A 13,857-nucleotide genomic window follows, 5' to 3' on the forward strand; every position below is an offset into this window, starting at 1 on the left:
TGCCACGGTTTCGCCCGCGTGCTACGGGAACTACAGCCCATGCCGGGATAAAACACAGCCTGAGTTGCCCGGGAAGAGAGTAGCTTTTCAACAATGAAAATAGTTTTTCAAATCCGTTCAGTAGTTTGGAGCCTTTAGGGAACAAACAAACAAAAAATATTTCCTAGCTATTATATTACTATAGATGAGTTAAGAACAGAATGAATGCAAAAAGTAAAAAAAAAAACGAATATGAACGTAATACTTGACAAGAAAGTTAATTTCGACGTATAATGAGAATGTAGGAGTAAAGAAACGTAAATCAAAGAGAAAATCAACGTTCGTACGTTACTCGTAATATTTAATCATTGAAAAGCCTTCGAGTATTACTTCTTTGAGGAATGAAAGTACCGCACACCTAAGCCCTTGCCAACCGAATTTAAATAAGTATGAACCTTTATACTCTTAAGACTTTTCAAGAAAAGGCTGCTTCAGGAATGTAAACGAAATATTAAGAATAAACAAATTCACAAAAGGGGAAATATTTTTTTGATACAGTACAATGCTGTTCCCATTCATTAAAAGATAACTGCAAAGTATTTCAAAGACATCAAAGTTTTATAAACAAACCAAAAGAGTTTTTCTTTTTCCTGTAAAGCTACTTAACAAAATAAAAAAGACAAGAAATCTGAGTGAAATTGATTTAACGTCATATTTATTACCAGTTGCGGGTAAGTATACGTGGTTCTACAGATAAATTATTGTTTTTTTTTTTTAATCTAGTAATTCACTTTTGTAAGAAATTAAATCGCAAAAATAGAATACCTATTTACATTATTTTTGCCGCCGATATCGGCAATACTGATATCGAATTCGATGGTGTTTACATTACAGGGTTGGTACATTTAAGTTTCGTAAAGCAGTTCCTATCGCGTACCCTATATTATTCTGCGTTAGGAAGCTTACCTGCTTTAAAACGACCTTTCTTTTATGGCTGTTCTGGCTAATGAGTTAAATATGTATAACTTTAACATTCTCAATCTTTTTCTTAATTACAAAATCCACTAAAAAAACCTCCATGAATTACCGAAATAGGTACATTACCTTGACGGTCGGACAGCAATGTGAGCACTTTTTTCCTTTTATTGTACGGAACTAAAAAGAAACATTATACAGCAAACTAAGCACTCGAAGATTTTGCAAAGCTGTAGGTAATACAAAGATCATTACGAGTCTGACTATAAATAGCAGCTTGCGCTTCGTACCCGCAAAGTAAACCGCTTAAGACTAACGTGAAATTAACCCCAAACTGCTGCAACAAGATACCTTCCAGAAAGTTCGACTCTCAAGAAATAAATATCGCGTTTGTGAATAATAAGGCATTTTGTTGGGAAGGTAATTACTTCGAGGGATCGTTAAACGTGATCGGATTTTTAATGGCAGATTTGTTTTTGGTTTATAGAAAATTACGTTATGTTTTTTTTTGTAAATAAGCTTTTCAATATAAAATCTAGTTTCGTAGTTGATGTTTGCAATTATTAACAGTTACTACGTACATTTAGTATACTACCACTTATTCTAGTTACATTCTTTTCTTATTATTTAGAGGTACAGTTCTGCCAATAATACTAATCCCTCTGAGAGGTAGCCCACGAGTATATTCCCTAAAACGCGAGCTGCGAAAATTGTCTGAAATGTTTATTCCACCAATTACATCTCATGGGTACCATCATCAGCTTATATTAAAATTCTCGTAAAAAATCGTCATGTAAGCCCGCAGTTGGTATGATTGTAGCAACATATTAAATCGTGGTCCAAATTAAAATGTAAAACTCGGCCGAGTCACGCCCCCATGTAAAGTGAATAAGATAAATGAACGCAGCTTCACTGAAACGCTCGTTTCATGTATCACACAAATAAATTAACCACACGAAACTCGGGTTTCATTAAAACGAAATCGATAAAGTATTGGTCTTTGTACCGACAAAACGATATCGAATTACTAATTATTCAATTGAAGTAAATCTGCCGCAATAACTCTATTAAGGGATATCGATTTTCGATTTATTGTGTAAGGAACTGAAATTATTATTAAATCAAAAGATTCACAAGAAGAGTTGCGACTTAAAGTAGACTGAAATGAAGCTCAAAATATTGTACTATACTAAACTCAAACTCAAATTTATTTATTGCAAACATAAGTTATAAGTACATAAGACATTATGAAGCATACATAATAAAAGCCCGCTATGTTTCCCTGTGTTTATGTAATTCTATGTTTTATTAAAATAATATTTAATTCCTTGATTTCAACCACATAAAAAAATCTATTCCACAAAACTAAAGTGAAACGGGCATCCAAAAACTACTCACACAAATCCGTTTAGTCGTGTCCATCAAGACCGCACCTTAACACGGGAGGGTTCGCGACAAATTTTGTGTTGCTACGAAAAATGCTGTGATTTGTTACAATTTCCATACTAACTCACGACCCTTGGGCCCGCACCTGACCTGCGGTGAGCGCCAATGTCGTAACAGTGAAACATCTACATAAATCTCCTACGTGTTTCAAATACGCTCGGGAAAACTAAATCAGGTCAGCGAAAAATTGTAGAATTAAATATTAATTCGCTAATTACTGCTATGTAGTTTAACAGAATAAACTCATTAATTGCGTTTATTTCTACTCTTATTTATTCCTCAATTCGTTCTATTTGTTCTTATCTTTGTAAATGAGATGCATTTTCCGTAAACAAATGAAGACAACGCTGTATTTACAGGTTTGTAGAATCTCTCTAGGATTTCATTGAATGGATCCTGTTCTTAGTATTGTGCTGCCGAGAAACAAACCTAAGGAAGTATAAATTCTTGCTGTTTAGTACCAACTTAATTAACAACATTCTGTCGTACAAACTTAATTAACATAATTTTGAATTTATTTTAGTATTATACTACGGCATACAGGACTGGCGTTTGAGGGGAAAGGTTTAATATCGTTGTGATCAATACCTACCGTGATTGACAATATTAAAGACTGTGTTACTGCTAGGTATAATAATTTTAAGTGACATCAAATTTAAATAAGGTGCTACCTTTTGTCATAAAATTCTTTACTTCATTTATTTGAAAATGAAAAACATAATAATCATAATCGGAAAAATTATAAGCACAAATAAAGTAAACAAAAACGTACACAGACAAGAATCTAAAAGGCATCTAAGTCTAGCGAAAGCGAAGTCACAGTATCATAATGGAAGTAAGCGTATTGAAGTGACACCCGCGCAAATCTTGAGAGGTCGGTCGTTTATCACATGCATCTGTGACGAAGGAAAAACTTTCCTACACTGCGGCGACTAAATGATATTGCGATTTTTCTCTCATTCGTGTCACATCAATTTTTGCTTTTCCTACCTTTTTTCGGTCTATCCTCCTTTGGTTATTATGACTGTGCTGGTTTGAAAGCGAGTTTTATCTTAGTGGGGTATTGAACATTTGTAAATGTTCTTTTGTTTGTGGTTTTAGTTTGGGAGTGATGGGGATTAATTTATTGATGTGACTTTTATTGGATGTTTAAAAAATGATGAAGGCTCAGAGGATAGGCTAAAATTAAAACATTGTAATGTTTTTGTTTTGAGCCTTTTTCCCAATTTTAGCCTAGCCAACGAAGAATTTTTATGAGGTGTTAAAATATAGTGAATAAGAATCCGCCCCTTAAATTTAAAAAATCGGCAAAAGATCACATCCAGAAAACAGCATAATATGTAATTTGAATATTTTTAAATTACCTTATAAAATAATTATTTTTTCTTGAATAAATCTTCCAAGTACAAGGTCAGCTATATGTATGTGTTTAGTCATTAAGTTAATTTATATGACAGTCTTACTACTTATGTAGATACGCTTTCGTCAAGTTGCGGTCGCATGATGATAATCCAAAGTGATGTTGGTTTGACATCACATTATAACGTCACGAACCTGCCATATGTAAGCAAGCATGTATTAAATATTCGTATCGTAATTATGTGATTATCCCTGCCAACACGACGCCTTAATGATTCCTTGCTCTTAGGCACCTTCAATTAGATTTTATGACTTAATATCATGTCTTTGGTATCTACCTACACTGTTCCTATTTGCCATCTTTAGGTAACTAGTGTGTATATGCTGTGAATCGATTACCAATTTTTTTATATAACGGAAAAAAATGGTTCTGGCCAAATCGATACTAATATATTATTATAAAGCTGAAGAGTTTGTTTGTTTATTTGAACGCGCTAATCTCAGGAACTACTGGTCCGATTTGAAAATTTCTTTCAGTGTTAGATAGCCCATTTATTGAGGAAGGCTATAGGCTACTTTTTATCCCGGTACGGGAAGTAGTTCCCACGGGATGCGGGTGAAACCGCTGGCAGAAGCTAGTATCACATAAAAGCTTAGGGTTATTTTTAGGTAATTATAATATTGAACAGTACTAAGAAGTAATTGTATACTCATTGTGTTCCTAATCAAAGTACATACATAAAATTTCAAATATTCAGTCCCAAGGACGTCTATTAACCGCAGTTACTTATTCTTTAATCTCAGCGTCAAATTGTACTATTAATAAGACATATAGAAAATAAACATATACAAAACCCAAACAACGATAATTTCCCATAAATAGTAGGTGGCTCTATTTCGACCGAGGATCATAAATTCCATTTCCATCATTCTGCGAAATTCCTGATGAAGAAATCCAATAACATCTAGCCACACCCCGGATTTGAATCCAAGATGTTCCATGACAGTCTTTGCGACTACAAAATCGATAAAATTAAATTTAAAAATAAAATATGAATGGGACAAACTTTCTTCAAGATGGTATAAAAATAAACTGTCCTAAATATTACGTCATAAAATAAAAAGCTACTTAACATCAAATTATTCCAGACAAACTGAACTTTATCTTTAGTCGTTTCTTTTTACCTATTTTGCCTTAGAACCCAATGAATTAACTTTTTGTCTCCCCCGAAATCAGAGCTTCCTAAAAAATTGATAGCCTAGCCTTAATGAAAAAGAAACACGGGGACTACCGTTTCCCAAAACATTATTAATTCCCATAAGTATTTTCACTGTTTCGTGTAGAAAAGAAATCTTTTTTTAATTAAATTTTTCATCGTAACTTATTCAAGTCCTAAAACGATGTTTTAAGAGATTTTAACGCTGTTGGGTTTTAAGTATATTTACGACGAACTGTGTTAAAGTGAATCTGCTGGTGAATTTTAGAAATCTGATTTTCAAGCTAGATTTATTTATTGTTTTACAAAGTTATTTCTTTTAGAGCCTGTCAATAATACTTATAACTTATATGATATAAAAATTAAACAATAACTTAGCATAAGATTCACACCAGCGGATTTCTATCGCGCCTAACATACCTGTATTAATACGCGCGTAAAAATCAAGCGGCATAAATGTGTCACTCAGTTTTAAACGTCATCGCACCAGTTATTGTCATTTGTTTTCTGTATGAACCAAGTGAATCCACTTGGAAGAGCCAAGCGAGAAGTCCGCTAGTGAGAAAGCGCTACAAATGAACTGAAAAAATATAGGTAAAGAAAATTGCTCAGCATTTTGTTACAAACTAGAAATGTAGGTAAGTATTTAATTTAAAGTTGTCTCGTCGTGAAGGCATTAAATTCACTTTAGTTACTGAAGACAAGTCTGTGTTCCGACCACGGAGAGATATTATTATAAAATATTTCCACCAGACGCCTTTCTATTAAGCAGGCGGTATTAAGTTGAAACGAATATTTAAATTGTTTCAGCTTTGTATCAAAAGGAGCGTTTCCACGCAAAATGATCAATTTCTGTTTCTCTATAGACATAATGTTGTTTATATTAGGTTTTGAGACACAAAATAGTACCTATTGGTTGTTGCTTAGCATGAAAAAGGTGGAATCGTGATAAGTATTATATCCCTCAAAATGGCATTGGTTATTTAAGAATTATATGTTTAAAATGGTATTTATAACGCATGCCAGTTTTTCTTAAAAAAATCTTAATTGAAGAAACGGTCATCCAAATGAATATATTCACATTCAAATCTATACAAAACCTTTCCCCCACAGTTTAAATAGCTGCATACAAACGATTCGAAAATCCGCAAAAAGGTCGTATTAAATCAGTCAGTCTGGGAATTTACTGTGTCAAGAACAGAAACGTCTTACTTCAAGACAAACTTTAGAACACAGTTGCCGACTGGTTTATAAAAACTATTAAGTACTCACTTTAAGAGGAATGCCTTTTCTAATAAAGCTGGAGGTAAATCTCTTAAGAGGACCCACATACTGCGAACTTTTAGTCGGTCGATTGTTTGAAATCATAAATCAGTGATAGAAGAATGATAGTACGTACATTACACAAAAATACATTACATAGTACGTAAAAAGATCAGGTATCTAACTGGTATGAGATTGACGTAGAACTTTTACTGGAATCAAGATTTTCTTTAAAAAAAATCGGGTCAACTGTTGGCCAACTTTTCTAAGTTTGTATGTACTTTCTAAGTATATCTTGGACACCAATGGCTGATAAAAAGGTGAAGGAAAACATCTTGAGGAAACCTGGACTATAAAGTCTGAAATCACCAACCGGCATTGAGCAAGCGTGGTGATTAATGCTCAATCTTTCTCCGTGTGAGAGGAGGCTTGTGCCCAGTAGTGGGACGATAAAAAGGCTGTGACAGTAACAGTAACAACTGTTGGGCGACTGTTTAGTCTGTAGTGTGTTTGGTGTCTAAGGCTGACTGCCAACAGTGTCGGTTTACTTATGTGCGTTTTGTGCACTCCAGACACTAGTAAATTGCGATGTTCACAGTCAACTTGGTTTATATTAAAAGCTTGTCTAGGTTTATCACTTCTCATAATATTTAACGAGTAGAAATATCTTTTATTCAAATTATTTTATGTGTCTTTTAGCGACGTTTTACATCTTTGTAGTTTAAGTTTATTATTTTCGAATATTAAATAAATAGATTGTTTTATCTTGGCTATTTTTGGCGGTGTTCGTCTATTTGTCACATTTCTATGAACTTAAACACGTTGATAAATTCTGATTGGAAATTGGACACCTAATTGAAAATTCCTAGCTGTCTAAAATGAATATACATATGTATAATAGTGACGTCACAAATATTTTTGTAGTAACATCTTTTCCTGAAAATTCTTATCTACCTAAGAAATAACCTCAACACGCATCTTCAACGTAACTCATTAGCAACATTTCATATTTTTTCTGAACTTCCCGTTTCCCTATACGTATTGAGTGAGTGAAACAACCAGGTGTGTAGAAACTATTGTAATTATGTTTCGTGAGTTTTCCTTATGGTATGTCTTTATTTATTTATTTATTCATCTCCAAGTTACTATGCCTTTACAGACTTAAATCTAATGCGACTTAGTACCTACTTACAATTAATATCTCCTTAACTATATCTTAACTACACAGTAAAAAATAACTACTAATCCTTACATACTACACAGTAAGTGGCCCTTGTGAACTCGCTCAGTGTACAGTTAAATATGTCGATGTGGTCAGCCACCGTGTTGAGAGTGCGCAGCGCGCGGGTGAGCGGTGCGCGCCGCTGCAGTAAGTTAGTGCGCGCGCGCGGCACCACCAGCAGCCGCGGCCGGCGCCGCCGCCCCACGTACTCGTCCGGTACACAAAAACCTATCTCTGTTAGAAGACCCGAATTTTTTATGTCACCTCTCAGAACTCTTAACAGGTAAGTCGCCAAAGCCACTTCACGTCTGACTTCCAATCTGTAGTAACCTACCATACCGAGGCAGAATAAGGTGGGGTACAGTAATGGATATCCCGGATATATGTTATACATTGTCTTGTGAAATATAAACCGTTGAGTAATATTTTTACCGCAATATTGATTTGCCTAAAGTGTAGTGGTGAGGTGTGTAAATAGCCTTATCGAAAAAGAAATGAAAGGGGGCGCGAATTTAAAAATTGAAAATCGAATGCGGGGGAATCAATATGGCGTTCAACAAAAATCGTATATTAAATTCCTATTGATGAGATTCCATGAGACACCAATTCCCACTACAACTAGGTAATTGCAGCAATAAAGCCCACGTACCTTGTAAATCTAGGGACTCCAATCTTAACCAGGGAGATGGGAAGATGCTTCGTTCCAGGGAGTTAAAACTCGTGAAATCGACACTACACTATAAGTTCTCCATGTCTCACAGCAGCAACTTATTACCTACACGAGAATTCTCAAATTTTCAACATATAGGGAATTATTATCGCGGCGCGATGTATATATCTGACGCAATGCGAATGGCGGCGGGTATAAGAGTATTATTATTATGTCCATCATTGGCGGTAAAACAAAAAAAATCTAATAGGCGCTGTGGTAGTTGGTATAGTAGCGAGCAAAATCAAAAATAAAAATAAGCTAAATATTTTTTTCTAAAATGCGGGATAAGTAACTTATTTATTGTTTAAAGAACATTTGATTGAAAAAGTTTTTTTTGTCACTTTGATCTAAAATCCTATTCCAAAAGTCATATTATGGATAGGCACTCGTATGTTTATATTAGGTTAAAGTTATAGTAAGCTGAAATAAGTTTCAATTAACTGTCTTATCATGCTACTTTCACACGTCGATGTAGTAAAGTAGGATTTAACTCATTGTTTTCATAACATCATTAGATATAACCATAATTTATATGCTTTTACAAATAGGTATTGCTTGCCTTTTAGAGATACGTTTTAAATATATTTTTTGTCTAGTAGAGGTATATTTTATAGGTTGAAAAGGCTTACATAGACCCAAAATCCCGTGCACAATAACTGTACTTCCAAAACCAACGAACACAGTTGCCTAACACAGCAAAATTTTCATATTCTCTGTCCAGACACATACCTACCAGAGCAGTAGGTACCATTAGTCAGTTACCCAACCCTTCACCATTCGTGGCACTTCTTACCCTCCCTAACATAACCTGTAATATTCATCGCAGCATCAGACTGGGTGACACCCATCACGGGCTTGTAAATAAATAAATGACGATCGCGGCCAGACATCAACCCGTGTTACAAAATATAACAATTAACAACCCCTTTGTGGCAGGAACGTGTAATAATTAACGATGAATCTGTGACTTTGCTGCGAAAAGCTCATCATCGGCCTAGCCTTTTTCCTAACTATGTTGGGGTCGGCTTCCAGTCTAAATGGATGCAGCTGAGTACCAGTGTTTTACAAGGAGCAACTGCCTATCTTGACCTCCTCAACCCAGTTGGTCATCATTGGCCTAGCTTTTTGCTCAACTATGTTGGGATCAGCTCCCTGTCTAACTGGATGTAGCTGTGTACCAGTGTTTTACAAGGAGCGGCTGCCCATCTGACCTTCTCAACCCAGTAACCCGGGCAACCCAATACTACGTAAGACTGGGGCCCGATTCTCCTAATTTTACTTAAGCGACCTTCGATTGACGTTCGACTCGATTCGACTGAGATCCAATCCCGACTCGATTACGATTGAAGCGTATGTGGCATTCCGCTATTTTTTCTTTGAAATAAACGTTTTTATCCTTTTCTGTCATTCAATAATGAATCATTTTGTCTGCAAATGATTTACGATTGCAAAATGATTGTACAGCAATATACCGTATAGACCAAAATCATCAAAATAGCAGACCAATCGCACACCAATCAAATGTCAATCGAATACGATTGGTCTTTTATTAGTAGCAGAATGCCCGATATGGTTAAAACTGCTATTACGATCATATTGCGATTCGATTTCTATTCGATTTTGACATTAGTAACTTAGGAGAATCGGGGCCCTGGGTGTTAGACATACTGGTTTCTGACCACTCGTAACGACTGCCGAAGATGTTCATATGCCAGCATGAAATTTGGTGATATCCACCACTTTGCTTGTAAATAAATAAATGAGCCCTCAACCCGCGCAACAAAATATAACAATTAACAACCCCTTTGTGGCCGGCCTGTGTTATTATTGACGATGAATCCGTCGCAATGTGACTTTGTTGTGTTGTGTAAAGGTGACACTGGAAAATTTTGTTACAGAAATGGGTTTGTTATTTTGTTTTATTGCATACAAGAGGGATTCTGTTTCATGCTTTTTGAAGGATTGTTTGGCTCTATTATTTTTTTATGTTTTAACACTTCTGTGTTCTACTTTCAGAACTTCGCCAATTGATAAATGTTTCCAAGCTTTATCGATTATTGCTTATCTATTATACCTATAGCTTAGGTATTGCTTATTCCCTATTTTCCTGATGACTTACTGTGGTTTTATGCCACGGTTTGAGTTAAAACTGTGACGTAAAAATACTACTGAAAGTTACATTTTAATCTAAGTTCATTTATATGAAAACCGCTATCATTAAGCGAGGCATCCTAATCCCAACAGCGGGATGAGTCTGGACTACTCCGTCAGTTTGTATTGTGCAAGGCCCCGCTTTAAACCCCACTGTCCATCACGGCTGTCATTCAATCAGCTACCCAAATCCAATGAATTACGCATAACCTCCGTCTAACCGACAAAAACATGAAAGTTAAGCTGGGTTAATGTCACTGGATTTAAAATTAGAATACTCGGTACCTACTCGTTTGATAACTAGTAGCCTCCTGTTAAGTATGGGGTCCTAGTACAATTCGTGGCGCGGTTTCTAATTACAAGTTCTCAGAAGTCTAGAATTATAGCCGCTAGCTAAAGGCTAGCTCAAAATAACAAGGGATGTAAAGATAACTGATAAATAAATAGATATAAAGGTACACCTCTGTTTAAGCTCCCAACAAAGCAACCGTAGGATATGTTAATTACTTAATAACATGATTTTCTTGGCTTCCCAAGAAATCCTTTTGGCTTTGTGGCGGTTCGAATAAGATATTCTTTATTACGGTAAAGATCTAACACAAAAGCGTTATGTAAGGAGAGAATTAATTTTCACTAGAACAAACTTGAAAGCGAGTCAAGCCCGATTCTCGTAAAGTATATCGAGGTCTGAAACCGCGGACGCCATTATATAAATTTAAATACCATAAAAAATGGTCTGGCTAGTAATTTATGACTGAGAATCAGTAGGTAAGTTTCTAAAGCCTTTTAAATTATTTTAATTTAGGCTGATGAAAAATCGGGGGTTTGTTTCATTCAAAGTCACTAGATTAATTCTTTGCGTGACTTTCGAAAATTCGTTCAACAAAGGTTGTTTGGTTTTGCTAAGCTTTCATTTAATTTCTTTCGAGATTTTTCAAAATTACTATGTCTATTTTTATCTACTGTGTCTATTTTTAGAATTAATATTGGTACTTACAAATTAAATTATTTGCCAAGTACATAATTTTGATATAAGCTAATCCATGAGCATTCGAATATAATATAACTAGGTATATTTAACTTAAATTAAATTACAATTCTAATAATTATTTGATATAACTTTAATACTATTGAATTCCATAAATGTCTAATCTTAATTAACCAAACTCAGGTGCTTAGCTGGAGTGCTTAGGTTATCAAAATGTTTACTCAATAATTACTTAGTAAATATTGTATGTAAATTCAGCAGATATCTCTCTCAATTATAAAGTGGCATAGTTTGAATTGATATAGAAAATAGGACAACCAAGCTATATGCATATTCCATTGTTATATCGGGTATGTCGTTCACAGTCATATTAAATGAAATGCATTAATATACTGGTTAATGTCATATAAATATGTCGATTAACGCAAAGAAAAAGGAAAAATACGTAAAAATAAAAATATATTTTTTTCAAACAAAGTAAATAGAATGAAAATGTGCGAAAATTAGAACATCATATAAAAGTCAGCCATTACAAACAACTGAAAATCTCCCTTGAAAACTGACAGCTGTCAACTGATCAAAACATTCGATACTCCTAACTTTATCTCTGCTTTACACATGATGTTGTAAATTATAAAAACGAAAAATGACTCCTGTGGTTAAACCACTGAATGGATTAGGTTATTTTTTTACAATTCGCCATCGAAAATCAAAAGTATATGCGATAGGATTTAATGTGATTGTGAAAGACACACCATGTATAACGTGTGTCAATTCTCTTTACAGATATAACGCGATCAAGTCAAAGCTATAATTTTTCTTCTAGAACTTTCTATCTTCCTTTAACAAAATCATTCTTTACTCCCACTCATCACCAAGTTTTCACAGGTCAAGGAGTTTGGCTATCTCCACGAAAGTACTTACAAAACTACTATAAGCTGAGCTGAACTCCGTGAAGTCATTCTTGGTATGTGGTAGATAAAATCACAGCTTTGTTCTTGTCGTGAGACGATGTTTGTAACTCCGGATAAATGTATGGAGATCGTGACGTGGAATTCTAAACTCTGTTAGATAAGTGTGACTAAGTTTTAGTTGATTCATCTATGTGTATTAATTTGTCATTAGAAATCTTCATAAACTAATAATCAACAAATACATATATCAATAGTGAAGATGAGTAGGGCCGAGACGATAAGAAATTAGAACGATATAAGAATATCAGTTTTCTACATCTCGTATAATCGGATTCAAGTCTGATTAAAACCTATAATTATGATTTGAGGATGCGTTAAAAAATATTATGTTAATAAAAAAAGGTCATATGTAAATATACCTACACAAGCCACAAATAGGTCACAGTAGCTTAGATAATATTTTAACAAATTCTAGAAGAGAACATGAAACCTATTTCTATAGTAAGTTTTAAATTGAAGTCTTTATCTCAACCACACTATTCCTCAGTGATCCCAGCGTGTGTGAGGTCTGATAAAAGTTTAAACAATCCTTCAAGTTACGATCAATCAATAGAATCCCTATTTGGGATCGTGAGGAGCTAATCTAAGTTTGTGCTAAAGTAGATTTGGAAGCCGTATTCGTACTTGAGAACTTGGAGATTAGATATAATGATGTCTGTGTGTTCTGTACATATTTTATGTACTTATTTATGTACGTAGATTTTTGTGTTTGAAAATTGGAATGAAGTGCCGAGATAGGTGATGTGTATAATTTTGTATTTTACTTTTCGTATTTTTTTCCAACGCTTAAAGTTAAGTTAGGCATTAAAGAATAAAAATGTACCCACAGTGAAAATTTTGATACTTATGTAGTAATGTGTAAAACTAAAATATTCCTTACCGGTACGTGCATTCTAATTTTATAAAATGTAGCTATCGAAGTCCTAATTTATATAATTCCTATCAATATTTTCCTGGACTGGAGTATATCAGGATAAACAGTTTTACAACAAAGTTAGTGAACAATTCGATAAATTAATTTAACTTACTTTTGTATTAGTTTGGACGTTTAAAAGTTTGTTCACAAAATAATGATTAATAGATTTACATAGACTTCTTGGAATATCTCTGATGCGAATTATGGACATTTAAGTATTTAAAAGAAATTGTGACCATAGCTTTAATGAGCTCTTTGACATTTAGGTAAACATTGCAAAGTTTTAAAGGTCAATGCAAATGATAAGATTAGCCATTTAAACTTATTTTGACCTTTATAATTGTCTTCATATTCTACACAAAGTAATATGCTGTGTAACATAATAATGCTTACGTGCAGCAGTAAATATCGAATTGTTTGATATCTCATTGTGAGGAATACAATATTGGTACCTGATTCTTTTATTGTGGTGTACCTACCTACCTATTAAAGTATATATCCTAGATTAACATAAAATAACAAATAAACATTTCTTATACTTTACCAATGACATAATATCCAAGCGCCTTCGACATAATATCAAGCTCGCTTCTATCTTGCACAACGATTATTGTTATTCTATTCAAGTGGCAAAGCTGCCAGCCTTTTGGGTACA

The sequence above is a fragment of the Helicoverpa armigera genome, chromosome 17 (assembly GCF_030705265.1).
Source record: "Helicoverpa armigera isolate CAAS_96S chromosome 17, ASM3070526v1, whole genome shotgun sequence".
NCBI classification, from domain to species: Eukaryota; Metazoa; Arthropoda; class Insecta; order Lepidoptera; family Noctuidae; genus Helicoverpa; species Helicoverpa armigera.